Genomic DNA, 18933 nt, shown 5'->3' on the forward strand with positions numbered 1-18933 from the left:
ACGGGAGAGCATCTCCCGTCGACGCAGTGCAGTGAAGACACCGTGGTAAGTCAACCTAGGCTACGTAGCTGGAGTAGAGTAACTTAGGTCAGCTTACCCCGACAGTGAAGACAAGCCCTAAGAAAAGCATATTTAGCTAAAAAAGCCTGTGAATGTATCTCTTGCATCTGAGTTGTTACTGAGGATGATGATGATGATTTCTTCCCCAGAAGGTCTAAACTTTCTGGCTTCTTTATTATGCAGCCTTTTCCTAGACTCTACTTCATCTTCACAGCTCACACCAGTAGTGGAAACAGGTGGGACAGGCTTGAAAAATAACCAAATCACTGTGGAACAGGATGAAACTTAAGAGAGAAATATCAGCGTTACTTGAAGTCAGAGTGATGAAAATTGGCATTATTCACAAGTGTCTGCCAGACTCTATTTACCCCCTATTTCTGGGGACTGGCACTCTTGCTTGTTGCTGGGGCTTCAAAATATCAAAGATCTGGTGTGATCTCTCCAGTACTGTAGAACACTCCAGATTAAATGCACCAGATAGCCTGGCAAGCAGAACCTGAAACCTCTTGAAATCCTCAACAGAAGATATAAATGATGATTACACGGCCAAATATTTAAGTGATCAGGAAAATTGATAAAGAGATTGTCTTATGGTGTCTTTTTCAAACTCCTCCTCTTTACTGTCACCACAAGAGCCTGACAGATATCCGGACTTAATGTGCGCATAAAAAGATGGAGCATTTGCTGAAGGAACTCATAAAATGACCTGAGCAGGAGCTTTGTGTAAGCTCAAAAGCCTGTCTCTCTCACCAACAGACATAGGTTGAATAAAGATATTACCTCACCATCTTGTCTCTTGAAGGAACTCCTGGCAGTTTCAGGACTAGAACTCTGGAAGCAGCAGTAGGTTGGCCTCTTAAAAAAAATAAGAGCTCTTCCTCTGGAAGGCTGGGCCCAGAGCTGTCCCTCTTACAAAAGAAAGGGCTCTGGCAGACCAAAAAGAAAAAAAAATGTATGAATTATGTTTTAATTTAATGAATACTTAATAATAGGTAACAAAAATGGCTAAGGTTTCAACACAGAAGTTTCTTCTTTAGAGCCAAGCAAAACCACTACCTAAGAAAGCATTACACTTCTACAAAAGCTTCATGTAAAGAATAATAATAGCGGTGTCATGGATAGTTACTGATATCTGTAACCCACCAGCAGGCAACAATAATTAAATACAAATGAATAAAGCAATTAGCACAGTCAAATAGTTAAACGGCAGCCATTATGTTTTCAAATTACAAATCAATCAAAACCAAAACCTTTGAATCCAATATATTGCTTGAATGTAACAGGCATCTCAGGCATCACAAATCAGCTTGCATTTCTGTATGCCACGAGGCACTAGAAAACAAGCGTTAAACCTGTCTGTGGAAGGGGAGGGGTGCATCCAAAAGCTAAGGCATTTTGCACTGCACATTTGGCCGTGCATTCTGAGCCTTTAGCAAATATCTCGCTGTGTATCACGTATATGCTCTCGACACTTGCGGTAAATGTCAAGTTCATGTTTCTTTGAATGTATTCGGAATAAAGATCTACAAATTCCTGTATTTAGTAAAAAAAACTGCTAACGTTTATGAACTTTATAATTTGTGAGTTTCTTAATGATTTTTGTAACCATTTCCATTAAGAAAGGGATAAGACTGAACAACTGCAAATCATGATTTGCAGAAATGCTTTAAAGTGCAGTTCTACAATGGGAAATAACTCTACAAGTGACATTGAGGACCCCATATTTATTTTATCCCAATAATTTTTGTATGATCTGCTGAATTCACGTTAAAAAAATTGTTTAACTGCTAGCCCTGTAAACTCAACTTGGAGCACAAGCATGATTTGTGCATCATTACCAGTATAAAATTAGGCCCTGTATATTCAATGTTGCATAATTTATGAACTCTTTGTCTGATTAGGGATGCAGGAATTTCCATACAGGATCAGACCCATGATCCATCTACTCGATTCCTGTTTCTAACAGTAGTCAGCCCCACATGCTTCAGAGTAAGGTGCAAGAAACCCCAGTTATATGTCTAAAACAGTTAACACTGTTTAACTAGCAGCCCTACAAAATCAACAAGGGATCTAAGTCAAAGCTGGTTTCTTACTTTCTTGGGCATCACCACTAATAAAGATTCTGCAAGCCAAATTAGGCCCTCATTGCCCTCAAATGGATTTGTACAGGTGTAATTGAGAAAGGTTAGAATCCAGTTCCCTCGGAGCTGTGTTGGCTTTGTAGGGCTAGCAGTAGTAAAGAAAACCTTTTCGCTCTACAGCAAACAGAATACACAGTGATCAGATATGTTGAGCAATGTGAAGTACTGTTTACACAGTTGCTTTTCAGCCCTGCATTTTAATAAAAAGCATCAGGTATTGATCACTGCCCTATGTAGAACCTCAGATGGTCTGATATACTGTGATAAAATTATTCAAAACTCTATGTAGTTAATACATTTAAGTACAGGATAGCAATATAAACATTAACAATGTCATCTGCTACCATCTGGTAAGATGCTTAGGGTCATTAACCCTCTATTGAATTAACAAATGTTAGAATGTACCTGGGACCTTTAGCAGTGCAGCATGGCCACTCTACTTGCAGCATTCAGCACACATCATGCACGTAAGACTAGCTCAGTGACACACCAGTTAGAAACAGATAACCTTTGCTCTCTTGTTCACCAGGCTGATAGAGCTCAGATGCATTGTGAAGGTGGCACTGGTCTGTGCTAGGCTGAAAGCAGCAAATGATACAAAAATGGAGAGGGCTGGATATTTCCAACTGTACACCTGCAAATGATTAGCCCTATGAAAACTTTGCTGGGGTCTTTTATTCACATTCATAGCTGTTTTAAGGTCTCTTCCAAAAGACCTTCACACAGTGAATTGCATGGAGCTCGTGAGGGACTGAGTAAATTCTGTCAGGACACAAACTTGGGGTTCTAGGGATTCTAGGTAGTTTAAATGTGAGGTTTCAACGCCTTTGTCACACCCCCCCCCTTAACAATAATCAATAGACACACAAACTCTATTTTATGTTGCTGACCCCCAGTGACCACTGACCATTTTGTGAAGAACTAGCCCACACTTAACACAGTGGGTAGCATCTGAACAGACTTCAAGGGAATGGCAAGATTTGCAATCTGGAAGCTATATTCCTTCTCACAAACTATTTTCAAGCACTTTTTGTAATCTATTATTTGATCTGATAATTAATAGTTCTCAGATTACACAGCCTTGGTTTTCTACTCACCTGTCACTGTAACAAGGTATGGAAGCCTGTATTTATACCTTTATAACTATAATGAAAAAGTTCATTTTTGAAACAGCTGTCAAAACTTTTACCAGACCTAAGAAGGATGACTGAGCATTTAATGTAACAGAACAGACTCATTATTTTAGTCCAACATGCAAGGATATTGATCTACTTTTTGTGTTTGTGGGTGTGGCAAGCAATATATGTCAGACTTCATAGGTTATCCGGTTTCATCTCTGAGCTAGCATTATGTGAGTCAGTCCATGATTCTTCATGAAAAAGTAAGCATGGTACACAGAAAGGGGAAGAATACATTTTCACATAAATTATCTTTTAAAAAATATGCTAGAAAAGGAATTGAAGTAAGATTCTAGGAAATTTCTCCGCTCCCTTGCTCCAAATAATTTTTCTGAGCATTTTTAAAAAAAAACATGTAAATTTGAGGGTAGTCTTCCAAATTTCAATTCTCCAACAAGAAAAAGTTGTGTGGGGAAGACAAAGCACATCAACTTTTCAGTCATCACAGGAGTAATCTGCATGTATATTTTTTAATGACCTAGGTCACTGTTAGTCACGAGAAGTCTACAAACCATAGAAAGGCAGTACACAAGCCATCCCAGACATTACTCTACATACACTGCAAACCATGAGTAGCAATGGGAAAAAACAGAGTCCAGCTATTAGATGTGAGAGTTGCAGCTTGTGGGTAATTTATTTGAGCACTATAAAAAAATACCTTTTAAAGTTGCAGCATGTTGTTTACAAATCGAGGTGATACAGAAGTCCAGTCATTAGAGTTTTACTTCATGATCCTGAAGGCAGAGATACCCATTCATTGATCAGTACTATTTTTCAGAATGAGCCTATTTTCCCCAAGTAAGAATGAGGGAGAGAAAATATTCAATGCTGCTTTGTTATATTTTGTTTGAAGTGTTTTGAAGACAACAGAACAATTCTTTAGGATTTTTTCTAAATATCTGGCAAGTAAAACAGAAGGGCCTTTTCTCTGGTGCAACCACTGTGCTGCATTCCAGCCCTCTTCCTCCTCCTCAGATTACTCCAACTCAGCAACATGGGCTATCATAACAGGGGGGGAAACAAACCATTTTATTTACTGAAATGTCATTTCCGTAAATACAACAAAAATGTCAGATGTCGACATTTATTTGTTGTTAGTAGGGGTGGATCTGAGGCATGGACCCACTTGGCATTTCACTTCCAGAACATTTGGGATTGTTCAAATACCAGGTTTGGTTTTGGGCCCCTCTTTGAGTTAGTCTGAGTGTTTTGATGCGGCATTGCAACCTCTTCTATAATCTGGTTCTGTCTCAATGCACTTGTCCCCAGTCATAAACTGGCTTGGATACAGGGTCCTGAGAAGTCCTTAGCCTCATAATTCTAGATATAGGTCTCTTCCCATTCTCTGTCCACCAAGCACATTCTGTCCAACACCACAGAAAGCCTCAAAACCATCTTCCCTCTAGAGAGCTGCAAATACAACAGTGATCCTCCCGTGAGTAGGAACAGCAGCCAGTCACAGCCACTCAACTATGAATAGCTACCCTTCCTACAGACAGTGGTGAGCTGGAGCCAGTTCGCGCCAGTTTGCGCAAACCGGTTGTTAAATTTTGAAGCAGTTTTAGAACCGGTTGTTAACCCGCTTCCCTGCAGAGGGTGCTGAGGCTTTGATGGGCTCCGGCCAGGAAGTGATGTAATTCCCCCTCCGGCCGGCGGGGGCGCTGCGGGAGCCATGTGGGCTGCTGCCTGGCCCTGGGCACAAGTCCTATTGCTCCTTCTGCTCCCCTGGCCCTGGGACTCCCGATGCTGCCTGGTGGCTCGCTGGCTGCTCTGCTGGGCCTGGGCTGCGTCCTGCTGCTCTCCCCATGAGTACCCACCACCCTGCCCGCAACCAGCCCCTGCCGCACCCCCTGCCCTGCCTCCAGCCACCCCCGCATCCCCTGCCTGCAGCCAGCCCCTGTCTCCAGCCACCCCTGCACCCCCTGCCCGCACCAGCCACTGCCGCACCCTGTGCCTGCAGCCAGCCCGTCTCCAGCCACCCCTGCACCCCCTGCCCGCACCAGCCCCTACCGCACCCCCTGCCTGCAGCCAGCCCCTGTCTCCAGCCACCCCCGCACCCCTGTCTGCAGCCAGCCCCTGTCTCCAGCCCCTGCCACACCCCCTGCCTGCAGCCAGCTCCTGTCTCCAGCCAGCCCCACACTCCCTGCCTGCAGCCAGCCCCTGCCGCACCCCTGCCTGCAGCCAGCCCGTCTCCAGCCACCCCCACACCCAGTGCCTGCAGCAGCCCCTGCCGCACTCCGTGCCTGCAGCAGCCCGTTCAAGCCACCCCCGCACCCCCTGCCTGCAGCCAGCCCTGCCGCACGCACCACCTGCCCTGCCCACAGCCAACCCATCTCCAGCCACCCCCTGCCCTGCCCGCACCAGCCCGTCTCCAGCCACCCCCTGCCCTGCCCGTCTCCAGCCACCCCTGCACCCCTGCCCGCAGTCAGCCCCGCCGCACGCACCACCTGCCCTGCCCGCACCAGCCCCTGTCTCCAGCCACCCCCTGCCCTGCCCGCACCAGCCCCTGTCTCCAGCCACCCCCTGCCCTGCCCTGCCCGGCCCGCACCAGCCCGTGTCTCCAGCCACCCCCTGCCCTGCCCGCACCAGCCCCTGTCTCCAGCCACCCCCTGCCCTGCCCTGCCCGCACCAGCCCCTGTCTCCAGCCACCCCCTGCCCTGCCCTGCCCACACCAGCCCCTGTCTCCAGCCACCCCCTGCCCTGCCCGCACCAGCCCCTGTCTCCAGCCACCCCCTGCCCTGCCCACACCAGCCCGTCTCCAGCCACCCCTGCCCTGCCCGCACCAGCCCGTCTCCAGCCACCCCCTGCCCTGCCCGCACCAGCCCGTTTCCAGCCACCCCCATGCCCCGTGCCTGCAGCAGCCCCTGCCGCACCCCCTGCCTGCAGCCAGCCCCTGATTCCAGCCATCCCCGCAACCCCTGCCTGCAGTCAGCCCCTGCTGCACACACCCCCTGCCCTGCCCGCAGCCAGCCCCGTCTTCAGCCACCCCCACACCCCCTGCAGCCAGCCTCTGCCACACCCCCTGCCCTGCCTGCAACCAGCCCCTACCTCCAGTCAGCCCCTGCCCTGTCTCCAGCCAGCCCCATACCCTCCTGTCTCCTGCCAGCTCCGCACCCCCTGCCCTGCCCGCAGCCAGCCCTGCACCCCCTGCTTCCAGCTAGCCCTGCCCCACATCCCTGTCTGCAGCTGGCCCCAAGTCCACTGGTGCCCTGCAGTTCCCAGGGCAGTAACCCTGCACACCTGCTTCAATGAGGGGGGCAGGGAGCAGCTGGGACCCACACATGTGCACATCCTAGGGTGACCAGACAGCAAGTGTGAAAAATCAGGATGGGGGTAGGGGGTAATAGGAGCCTATATAAGAAAAAGACCTCAAAACAGGGACCCGTCCCTATAAAATCGGGACATCTGGTCACCCTAGCACGCCCCCACGGAGTGGCAGGGACCCACACATGTGAAACAGAGCTCATTTCTAGTTCAGGCCCATCTTTTTAAAAAAGAACTTGAGGCAGGGTTAACATACATCCGTATTTTCCCGTACAGGTCAGGCTTTTTGGTTTGTAAATTGCCGTCCGGGAGGAATTTTTAAATTTTAAAAATTCCTCCCGGGAAAATACGGACGTGTGGTAACCCTGTTGGTACAAAAAATACATACTGGGGCACATCCCTTAAATCAGACCTTTTTATAGGGAACCAGTTGTTAAGATTTTGACAGCTCATCACTGCCTACAGACACATTTGCAATGTGCTACCTGAAATTGCAGCTGTTCTCCTGTGCCATAGAAATCAAAGCAATTCTGTTAAGCCATCAACTCATCCTATGTATTTATTCCTGTTAAAGAAGAGGGGAGAAAATTCTACATTCTTCCAAGTCCTTAAGGAAGTACACAAAAATGTTGACCGATTTTCAAAAGTGCTGAGTATTCACCAGCTCAATGAGACCATTTTTAGGTGCCTACATAAGGTCCTAGGAGCCTAATTTTAGAATTTTTTGAAAAATCTTGGCTTAAAAGTATAGGGTGATAATACATTCATACTGTCATAACCGTTAGCTGCCGCTATCATACTGTCCTCCTCACAGTAGCTAATCTTTCTATTTGTATTATTATGGCAGAACAAATATATTTACAGGACATATGAATAGTATGTTTTGGTCGATATTTAAGATACCATTTATTTGATGTGATATTGAGTCCCTTTATAATATATTATGACAAGGCTGACACATATTGTATACTTAATTTAGGAGTAGTGCCACATCCTGATAGGAGATTTGAAACACATTGTGACTTCATGGTGGACTTGGAACTTTCTTCTTTCTGTTAGAGATTCAAGTGATATAAAAATCAACAAGGCTGAATAGAATGAGAAAGGGAAAGCTTGTCATGGCATCATCAGTTTTACTACTTCTCAGCAGCAGTGAAATTGAAGAAACTCTGCAAGTTGCAAAGAAAGGCATGCTATACTATTAGGACACCATGATGCAGGATTACCCAATAGGCAAACTAAGCATGTGCTTAGGGCACCAACAAAGCAGGGCCCCCCCCCAAAAAAAAGAGACAGATTTCTTTTTGTCTGGTGGCAGTAAGTTTTTTCTCAACAGTCCAGTTACTTTATACATTTTTCTCTGCCTCAGCACACCGATGGGAAGTTCTTAAAACATATTTGGGCAATGATCATGTGTTGAAATCTCTTTCTAATATTCACTGGGAGGCCCATGCAGTGGCAACAAATGCAATTCTGGAGTCCTACTCAAAGATTGTGGATGCATTAGAAAGTATAGCTGAAGACCAATCACAAAAGGAAGAAACTATACGATAGGCAGAAAACATTGCAAACAAGATGAAAGAACTAGAGTTTGTATTCATGTTGACCATGTGGAATGAAATTTTACAACACTTTTACCACACAAGTCAAGCTCTCCGAGAAAAAGAACTGGATTTGAAAACATGTGTAGACCTCTGTCAATAATTAACAGACCACTTACACACTTTGAGGAATGATTTTGAAAGATTTGAAGACATATCAAAAGATATCTTGCCTGATACTAATTACAAAGAAGCCCAGGCCAGCAGGAAAAAACAAGCAAATGATAGCAGTGCAATAGAAACAGCATTGAATCCTGGAGACAAATTTCACGTATCTACTTACTACGCTATAATTGATACATTTGAAGCTCATATGAAGAGGAGAGGTGATGTGTACAAAGTAGCATCGAGTAGATTTTCTTTTCTAAACGATATGGACTTATCTGACGAACAATATTCACAAGGTTCCTAAAAGCTAGTTGACTCATACCCTGTTGACTTGAACATGAATCTCTGTGGAGAAGTACGGCAGTTCCATTGTTATATGCACGCAAAGTTTAATGAAACAGGAAAAATGAAATTCAGTCACATTGATTTTATGAGAATCAGCCCATTTGTTGCAGTCCCTGTTGCAGTCTGTGTTTCTCCGTCAGTTTGAGTGTCAGCCTCAACCCATTCACCCTTCCTCCTTCCTAAGGCCAGCATTTTAAGGTTTAGGATCCTAGGCTGTCAGCCTTGGGAAGTGTACACCACGCCTGGATGGAGCCAGTTAGACAGCTTCTTCCTAAGCAAAGACTCTTGCTGTTTACCTGAAGTTGTTGGCCTCAGGTTTCTCATCTTTGCAATTGTTCCATTTACTGTTGTTTTCTCCTTTGACAGCTTCCCCTTTAATTTAACTCCTGGCAGTTAGATAGGTTCACTTTCAAATTTAATTTTAAATTACAGGTTTATTTTTAAAAAACTATTAACCTATGTCAAGGCCTAAATTTTTCATCATCTATTAAAATAACAAATTAAATACAAAATATAATATTAAGCAGTACATAGTAGCTGTGAAGTGTTAAAGAAAATCAAACTACCAGTGACTGGTGGAAGTCACTGGCTAAGCACCTGGAACTAGAGTGTGCTGAAGTGCTAAACCAACTTTTGATAGCAGTAGCCTCTTCTGCAGGTGCAGAGAGAATATTTTTTTCATTTCAGTTTATTCAACCAGTTCTGAACAATGACGAGTTAATTCAATGTTAAGCAAACAATTGAGAGTTGAAAAAACAGGAACGCTTGTTTTCCTCTTTCAATCTCTGAACAAAAACTAGTTGTGAAAGGAGATCTTCTAGTTCTAAAGTCTTGAATATGATGACCAGAAACAATTTGCTAACTACAAGTAAATACTTCCTCGGCTTAATAATCAGTTAGTTTTAAATTGAAAACATTTTGATGAACTTTTTTAATGCATCCAGCATATTTAATGTGGTATTTAATAAAAAATCCCCAATGCTGTTTTTGTGCATTTTTAATTGAATTTAAATTTTCATCCAAATAGAGCTTGACACAAATTGCAAATAAAAAATTAGTCAACTAGTAAATAGTTAAGCTCTATAATTGCTTAAACATGTATAGATACATTAGACTCTTAGTCAGCAAATAGAAGCACCAAATGTAACGTCAAGGCTGTATTTAGTTGCAAACCAACATGTTTTAATGCTTACCAACCAAGGAGAAACAACCTTTCTTTAGGAAAATAACTAGACAGCACAAATGCAAAACATGATTTAAAACAATTATTTTAATCAAAGTTTCATGCTTGCAAATTTAAATAATGATTAAAATAAGTGATTTAGATCACTCCATCCTGCTCTGAGTTGAGTCTGTTATATTAATTTTGCATCGTTATGTATATGTGACCAGAGACACCATCAACACATTTTCTTAATTTAAATCGACATCCTTGTTTCACAATAGCTAGGCAGTCGAAAGATTTTAATTTTCAGCTGGTGCTATAGTTAATGGTGAAACTACCTATCATTATCATGGTTTATGGGATCTGTCACCAAACCTGAATTAGTCTTTTCCTATATAATTTTCCACGATATGCATCTGATGAAGTGAGCTGTAGCTCACGAAAGCTTATGCTCTAATAAATTGGTTAGTCTCTAAGGTGCCACAAGTCCTCCTTTTCAATTTTCACCAAGATTCCCATAAGCAGTCTAGCCTGATGACCTACACACTGGTGACAGAACAGGTAACTGTTCCTAAGGTGAGCAGGGGTTGGATACATCACAATGGCAATACTGTTGGCCTATGGAAAAGGGAACAGTATAGTGGACATTATGTTTCACTGCCCCATGGCAACTTGAAAGTGGTTTTATAGGTTCACGGATGTCTATCTTCCCTGCCCTAGGGACAAAGTGTGGTAATGCTACTTACCAGTCCATTTGTAACTACCAATGATGTTAAACACCGGCTACTAGGGATAAACATTTTTAAATAGTCAGGCCTGGATAATTTGCAATCAAAGAGTCCTAAAACAGTCTGAAGAGACCTCTGGCCTGCTGATGTTAATTTTTAATAAATTCTGAAGTAACAGGGAAATGCCAGAAGCCTAAACAGTGCTAACGTCATGCCAATATTCAAAAAAAGACAAGCCGGATGACTTAAGTAATTATAAGCCAGTTAGCCTGAAATCAATCCCAAGCAAGATAATGGAAAAGCTGATATAGGATTCAATCATGAAAGAATTAAAGGGTGGGAATATAATTAATATAAATCAATATGGGTTTATGGAAAGCAGGCCTTAACAAACACACCTGATTTAATTCTTTATGACTTTGGTTGATAAAGGTTACTGTGGAGTTGTAATATTCTTCCATTTTTGTACTGAACAGCATCCTGACTAAAATATTAGCTCTACACAATATCACTGAAACACACATTAAACAGATTAAGAACTGGCTAAATGACAGATCTCACAAAGTTGTTGTCAGCGAGGAATGATCATCAAAAGGGAACATTTTAGTGGGGTTCTGCAGGGATCAAAACTAGGCCCAATGTTATTCAATATTTTTATCAATTATCTTGAAGTACATATAAAATCACAGGTGATAAAATTTGCAGATGACACAAAGATTGGCATGGTGATAAATCATGATCAGAGCTGTCATAGAAAAAGTTCTGGATCACTTGGTGTGTTGGACCTATTTGAATAAAGTATGCTTTAATATACCATATGTTTATATTTATGCAAGGCCATACTTTTAGGAACAAAGAATGGAGGTCAGACCCACAGAACAGGAGACTGTATCCTGGACAGAATTGACTAAAAAGGCTTTAGGGGTCATAACGGACAAGCAACTCAAAACGAGCTCCCAGTATGATGCTGTAGCAAAAAGAGCAATGTGATTCTAAGCAGGAGAGTAGTAAATACAAGCACTGAGGTTATTTTACCTCTGTATATGGTATTGGTGAGACTGATAGTACAATACTGTGTCCAGTTCTGGTGTCCACATTTTAAAAAGGATGGTGAAAAAACTGGAGAAGGTACAGAAATGAGCCACAAAAATGATTTGAGGGCTGGAGAAAATGTCTTACAGCGAGACACTTAAAAAAACCTCAATCTGTTTAGTTAATCAAAAAGAAGATTAATAGGCAACTTCATTACAGTGTATAAGTACTTCATGTGGAGAAGTTACCAGGTACAAAAGGGCTCTTTAATCTAGCAGGAAAAAGAACCAATGGCTGCAAGTTAAAGTCAGACAAATTCAATTTAGACTAAGGTACATAATATTTTAATAGACAGTTTGGTTAGCCATTGGAATAAGCTACCCAGGGAAGTGATGGATTCTCCATCTCTTGATGTCTAGAAATCAAGGCTGGATGCCTTTCTGGAAGATGTGCTTTAGTCAAGCATAAGTTATTGGGCTCAATGCAAGGGTAACTGGGTGAAATTCTATGACCTGTGTTATAAAGAAGGTCAGCCTAGATAATTTAATGGTCCTTTCTGGATATAAAATCTGACATTCTATCCATCTGTTGTGATGGAGTAAACAGGGATTATAGAAAATATTGCCTAGGCCCTAGGGTGAAAGGGTGGGCAAGACCTTAACGAACCTTGACTGGCTAAACTAACCCTTTGCTTGAGTAGCTTATGGAGACATGTTGCATTCCTTTGCCCCATCAACTTAAACAAAATAGCTTGAGTTTCAGAGACCATCTGTAGGTAAAAACAAATGATGGTCAAGGGAATGGAGAATTTTGCAATTACCACTCACCACTGATTGTCCGCATCACATATTGCTTCAGTTAGGGCCCGCCCAGAGAGCCATAGCCAGCGGGCACCGTGTTGCAAAGGCCAGGGGCTCAGACTTCCCCTCACTGCCTGCAGGGTGCAGCCTGGCATGGCAGGAGCCTCCGATTCCCAGCTCCTGAGCAGAGGCCCTGTGCTGGCCACCCCACATGTGCTCCGAGTCCTGTCTCTGCACTCTGCGACTGGGAGCCCAGCTCTTCCCCACTTCCTCCCCTGAGACTGTCCCAGCCCTGCCAGTCCTCTTTCCGTGGGCGGCCTGAATGAAAGCCATGCTGCCCATTGGAAGGTGAGTGTGGCATCTCGGCCAGCCAATGGGAGCTGCAAGTTGCCAGCCTCTTCTAAGTTGGTAAGGGAAGGGGACTGGGAACTAAAACTGCAGGGCAAAGAGACCAATAAGTCTTAGGGGGTCCTGACCCTGTGCCCTACCTCCTAGGGGTCTCCCCATCTCTGTTCTCCCAGCTCCCAGCGTACCCTACCTTGCCCCAGCTCCGAAGGGACCCCCCTCTCTGTGCCTCCAGCTCCCAGAGAACCCCTCCCTGGGCCCCCAGGTCCTAGCCCCCACCACCAGCTCCCAGGGGACCCCTCCCTGTGCCCCCAGCCCTCCCCCCCAGCTTCCAATGGCCCTCCCATGCCTCTAGGTCCCAGTCCTCCCAGCTCCCACTCTTTGTGCCCCCAGAGCCTAGGGGACCCTTCCCTGTGCCCCCTGCCCCCCTCCATACCCATACAGCTCACAGGAGGCCCCTCCCTCTGCCACAAAGGTCCCAGCCTCCCAGTTCTCAGGGTGTCGCTCATGTTTTCAAGGTCCCCCTCCTGCATGCCACACTGACCCCACAGTTCCCCAGCTCTCAGGGGCTTCCCCTTTTTCTTACTCATCCCAAAGGGAGGTGCTATTTCGGGAGCCAACCTTCCACCATCAGCACCCACCCCAGTGTGCTGGAGTATTTTAACCTCTCTCTCCCCCAATGACCCATCTTCCCTGGGACTGGGGAGGGGCACTTGAATATTGGGGATGCTCAGTATTGGGATGGGGAGAGATCTGCCCTTCTAGAGCACCATGTCACGACATCCCCCCCCCCCCCCCCGTATCCCCACACCAATGTGATTCTACCTATACACCTCTGGTTCCCTCCCCTCTTTCTGGGGCTCTTAGGTCACAATGCTCCTCTGCCATCACACTCCTGTGGTTCCCTGCTGTCACTGTACCTCCCCTTGGGCTGCTGACCCTCTGGCACTCTAGCAGAGGAGCTGGATACCGTGCTGAGTGGAAAAGTTTGGGAGGTGCAGGAGAGGTACAACTCTGCCCCAGAGCCCGCTCACCCTGTCAGAGTGCGGAAGACTTCCTATTACATTGTCTTGGCTGTCCAGCTCAACGACCAGTTGAAGGGGGTCCCTGAAGCACGGGCTAGGGGAGTCAGTTACTGCTGTGGGATTTCCTAGGATGCCCATCACCATGGCATCCAGATGAGAGTCACTGCAGGGAAAGACTGGCCCTATGTGTGGGTGACATGCTCAGGGGGGTGCTGTGGGTAAAAGGCAAGGAGGGTGGGGCTGAAGTTCAAGGTCATGGAAGGGAGTTTGGGGCAATGAGGGGTGGAGCGGAGAGGCAGCAGGGGCTGGGGTAATGGTGGTGGAGTGGGGAGCCTGGGAAGGCAGCTGGGGCCATGGGCGCCAAAATTCAAGTGTATCCAGGGTGCTATTTTCCCTAAGGCTGGCCCTGCTCTTCTCCCTCTTGACTACACTGTTCCCCTGAGAATGGCAAGCACACACAGTTCCCTGTGGCATTACCTAAAAGACTTCTCCATGCTTCAGCAAGCAGGAGGAATAAGGACATTGGTGTTAGAAAAGCAATGCATCCAGAATATTCTGTAGAAAGGCTGCTTCTCACCAGCAAATGCATAAAGCAATCCAGTAAGCAAAAGGTTTCCTCAATTAATCTTTAAGAAATCAATGTTATAAGCTTGCATGCGAAGCAGCATCCTTCAGAACCTGCTTGAATGTGTTTTTTGTGCTACATAGGCAAAAATGAGACTGTATGATATTTGTTACCAAAAGCCGGCATCTCTTCTCCCACATTCTCTCATCCCCTCTCCACCTGATCCTATTGGCTGGGGACACACTTGGTTAGTGCTTTCAAGTGATATGCTTAGTCCTCCAAATGTCATAGGTTACTACACATGAATGGAAAACCTTAGCCTCCCTTAGGTCCTCCTTTCCAACAGGTTGCCTTTCCTTCAGTGGAATGTGAATACCTATCAGTCAGGTCTGGCTCAGACTTAAGAGAAAATCTTTCTGCTCACGACGCTTATGAATTGTTCTTTATTTTCTCTTGCACAAAGACATCCCCCTTGCACTCTTTTTTACTCAGGCTTTGGTTTTAGTGTTGCCAGTGGAGTGTGGTATATAAGGCTCCCATTGTTTCTATGTTTTGAGGAGCACAATGTGCCTGCTTTAGATAAAAGCCCTGCCTTTTTCTTCATCAAAGCAACATTTATCTTCCCTCAGATCACTTTTTCTTTCTTTCCTTTGCAATCAATACAGCCATCAATCAATAAATACTATATACTAAACAAATACATTTCTTGCATTTTTCAAAATCACTCCTATAATTTCTCAATGTATATTACACAATGTGGGGAAAATATACATACACCATTAATTAAAACGCAATAATTATTGAACCCAAAATTATTATATGTAGCAATTCATTGCCAGAGGTTTTCTAGCTTTCTTTTTAAATAGTAAGACACGATTAAGTAATGAATAAACTTTACTGTGCAATTAGTAAGACATCTGAAAAACCTAAAAGGAATTTAAAGGGGAGTATAAGATAAGACTGACATCAATGATGAGAGTTTGGAGAACAAGTTGCCAATGTTTGCACATTAAAAAAATGTAGATACTCATCCTATCTAAGGCCTCCATCGCCATTATGATTTCTCAAGAGGATAAAGATATGTGATTCCAGGATGCAGCTTCTTTCCCCCATCCCCGACAGAGTATACAGAATCTATACATCAGAACTATATTCCAGAGAGTATTTCTCAGTCCCCTCAGGAAGAGAGTTTGGGATTTTTAGGCCACTATATAGACGACAAATTATATTGCCCAAGGTTTTCAAAAGGTGCCTAAAGCTAGACTCCTAAGTCTATATTTTGGTACCAAAATAAGTGGTCTGATTTACCAAAATGATCAGTTGATTCCACAGTAAATTGCCAATAATTATAATTTACACGGCAGTATGAATTTCTGATATCATTAACCTTTCCTGTTCATATTTTAAAACAAAAGTTTTTTAAAAAGAAAACCTCAAAGCCTGTAAACTGTGCCTCCAAGTAGTTTATTGTCCTCCCTCCTCAAGTACCTTCATTTATTTGTTACGACGACTAGTTAGATCTTGTCATAAATTAGACTGGAAGCTCTTTGTGGCAGCTCCTAAACACGAGGTCCCAATCCTGACACATAAGAGACAAGTGGATATAACAATACGTTGAAGGAGGGAAAGAGGAAAGAAAAGGGTAACAAGGACACAACACATGTTCCCATAGGCTGGTTACGTGCATAATTTGATGGTTTCAAGTAATTTAAAATTGTTTTAAAAAAATAAAAATACAAGGGTAGTATTTTCAAAAACATTCACTGTTTTCCTAACAATTACTTCAATGGGAGCACAAGTAGGCCAACACTGAGCTCTTTGGAAAAATCTCTCCCTAAGTAAATAACATAGATATTAGCAATCCCCACTGACAATCCAACTAGCCATAATCAGTTGGACAAGTTCCCATAAGCAAGAAAAATGTTAAATAATGCTAAAGAGCTGCTATTAGTGGCCTACTAATATATAAAGAAAGTAAAACACCTAAGCGAGAAAAATGGATAAAACTTCATGAAGGAGTTTTTCTTGATAACGGGCAGACCAGGGTGAAAAAGACCATGATTTATGACAAATCTCTAAAAGCCAGTTTTGTCATGGAAATCACATGCATGACAAGCATGCCTCCTTAAATGTAGCTGCCAGCCAAAGGAATGGAGAATAGTTGATCTTGCCATTCTTTTTCTACTCCAAGTCTCTTTAACCAGTGAAGAATTAAGCCTTCTTGCTTTCATGGGATGAGACTACAAAATGTTGTCATCCAGAATTAATGTGTGAGCCCTCTACCTGTAAACTCGCTTTGATACTGGTTTAAATATGGCAAACAAAATATAATATGTGTGAGAAAATCAATTAATGAGCCATAACTAAACATACGACCAAATCATATTGATATGAAAATGCTTTGAAAAAAGTTATCTATGTATCCTTTTGCTCTTTGGACCATTAGATGTGGCCCTGAGCCTTGGCTCCCCCAGGGCACAGATAAATGACAGAGTTTGCAGACATTATATGCTTAAGTAAAATGACACGCGTATCCCATAGTTTCTATGGTTTCCTATTAAAAGACACACAAAACCAACACAAATTAAAACATTTAAAATATGAGGAGGAACAGGGAGAGGTAGTGTACAGATGTGGTCTAACACCACTCCCTCCAAAATGACAAACAGCTCTGTAAGAAAGCAACAGTAGAAAGCGGACACTGGCAAACATTTTGTGACCTACTCCATTGGAAACTTGAAGTCAAAAGAGTGGTCAAATATTAAGGAGTAAGCTTTCTTTAAAGTCTCCACTATTTCCCCTCTCTCCTACCCAAGAAACTTTGTATCATGATATTGATGCCAATGGAGCTATGACAATTTTCACCAGCTCAGGGTCTGTCCACCGCCCCCCCACCCCACAATATGGAACAGTCATGACATTTTAATTATGCAGCTTCATTCACTCTAAACTTGTGAGAACACTATGACACAGATAGCCCTTTTTCCTATGTCACAGTAATGATTTGTCCCCATAATTTTGGTATTTATCACAATATTGTAATTGATGCCAGGTGTCAAAGATTGCCAGCTCACGGCGCACGCAAATCTCCTAAACTCAAGCCCCATCCTAATATCAATTAAAATCTCCACAGTAATCTGTAGAACTAAATTACGCTTACCAAAGGTTTTTAGTTAGCCCTCATTACTGTAGAATCTGAGCACCTCATAATCTTACCCACATAACACCCTGGGAAGGAGAGAAGTATTATTATCCCCATTTTTACAAATGGGGAACTGAAGCTCAGAGACTAAGGCCCAGATTCACAGAGTTACTTAGGCGCCTAATTCCCTTTGAAATCAGCTGAGTTAGGTGCCTAAACACATTTGTGAATCTAGGACTTGTCCAGAGTCATATGAGAATTCTGTGGCAGAGGAGGGAATTGATCCCAGGTCTCTCAAGTCCCAGGCTAGCACTTGAACACTACAGGACCATCCTTCTATTCAATACCTGTTGCTGTTATAAAGAAGGAATAATCATACTTTACATTTATATAGATCACAAACTATATACTTACACCACTTGGAAGCAAGGAAAAGACAATTGGAATCCAACACTGTGCAGGTGGGGATTTGGGCCAAGGACACACGCAAATGTTAGCCTCAGGTTATTAAAAATAGAATCTGTGCAGCATATCCTATCCATATCATCATCAACATCTTGTTGAATGCTATATCTGGGGATAAACTATAATACTGGGGCTTGAAATAATCATTATTTCTCAACAGCACCTGTTCATTTCAATTATGTACAGTTCTATATTTCTGAAACACAAGATTTTGGTTGACTGCATACAAAGTCTATTTCAGAATGTGTCTGATCTCAAACTAATGCTTTGGTAAAGGGAGTATTTTTGAGAAGGGAAGTCTAATGAGAAAAATATTGTGAAACTAGAGGACATACAAAGAATGTGCTGTGACTGATAGAAGTTCTGGTCTGTTTTTTTTTTTTTTTTTTTAAATTAGCTGAGCTGTATTTTATTCAAACTAACACATCCTTCATCCTTCCTCAAGCCTGTTTACTCAGCTGGATGTCCACAGAGTCCAATTTTCCCTCCAATTGCCCTTGTACACTAATATAATTGCTGCTCCGATGGGTAATTGGTCAGCCTACAGCAGGGTTTGCATGCATTTGTTCATCTGTACTACCTGGCAGCCACTCAAACAATTTACAGCCTCCAAGTATTATTGAATACTTTGTTTCATTTCATTCATAAAAGGACTAGACATATCTAGAAATCTTTCAAAAAGCTTTAAGCATTCCAAATATTGCAGCATATATATTCTTCTTTTTTTTTTTAAATAGAAAAGTGGCAAAAGGTCTGTTTCCACATATCAGAAAGGAGAGAGACAAACATGATTCACTTGTTTCTAATTTATAAAATACTAAAATAAAGTAGTAGAGATCAACCAGATTTGAAATTATTACATGGGGAAAGAGCCCAGTAAAACTCCAGACAAGAAAAAACTGACATTACTAGCAATAAGTAGGAATTGTTTTCTCTGGAATATACAAACAATATAGAATATTAGAAGGT

This window comes from Lepidochelys kempii, chromosome 5, assembly GCF_965140265.1.
Source record: "Lepidochelys kempii isolate rLepKem1 chromosome 5, rLepKem1.hap2, whole genome shotgun sequence".
NCBI classification, from domain to species: Eukaryota; Metazoa; Chordata; order Testudines; family Cheloniidae; genus Lepidochelys; species Lepidochelys kempii.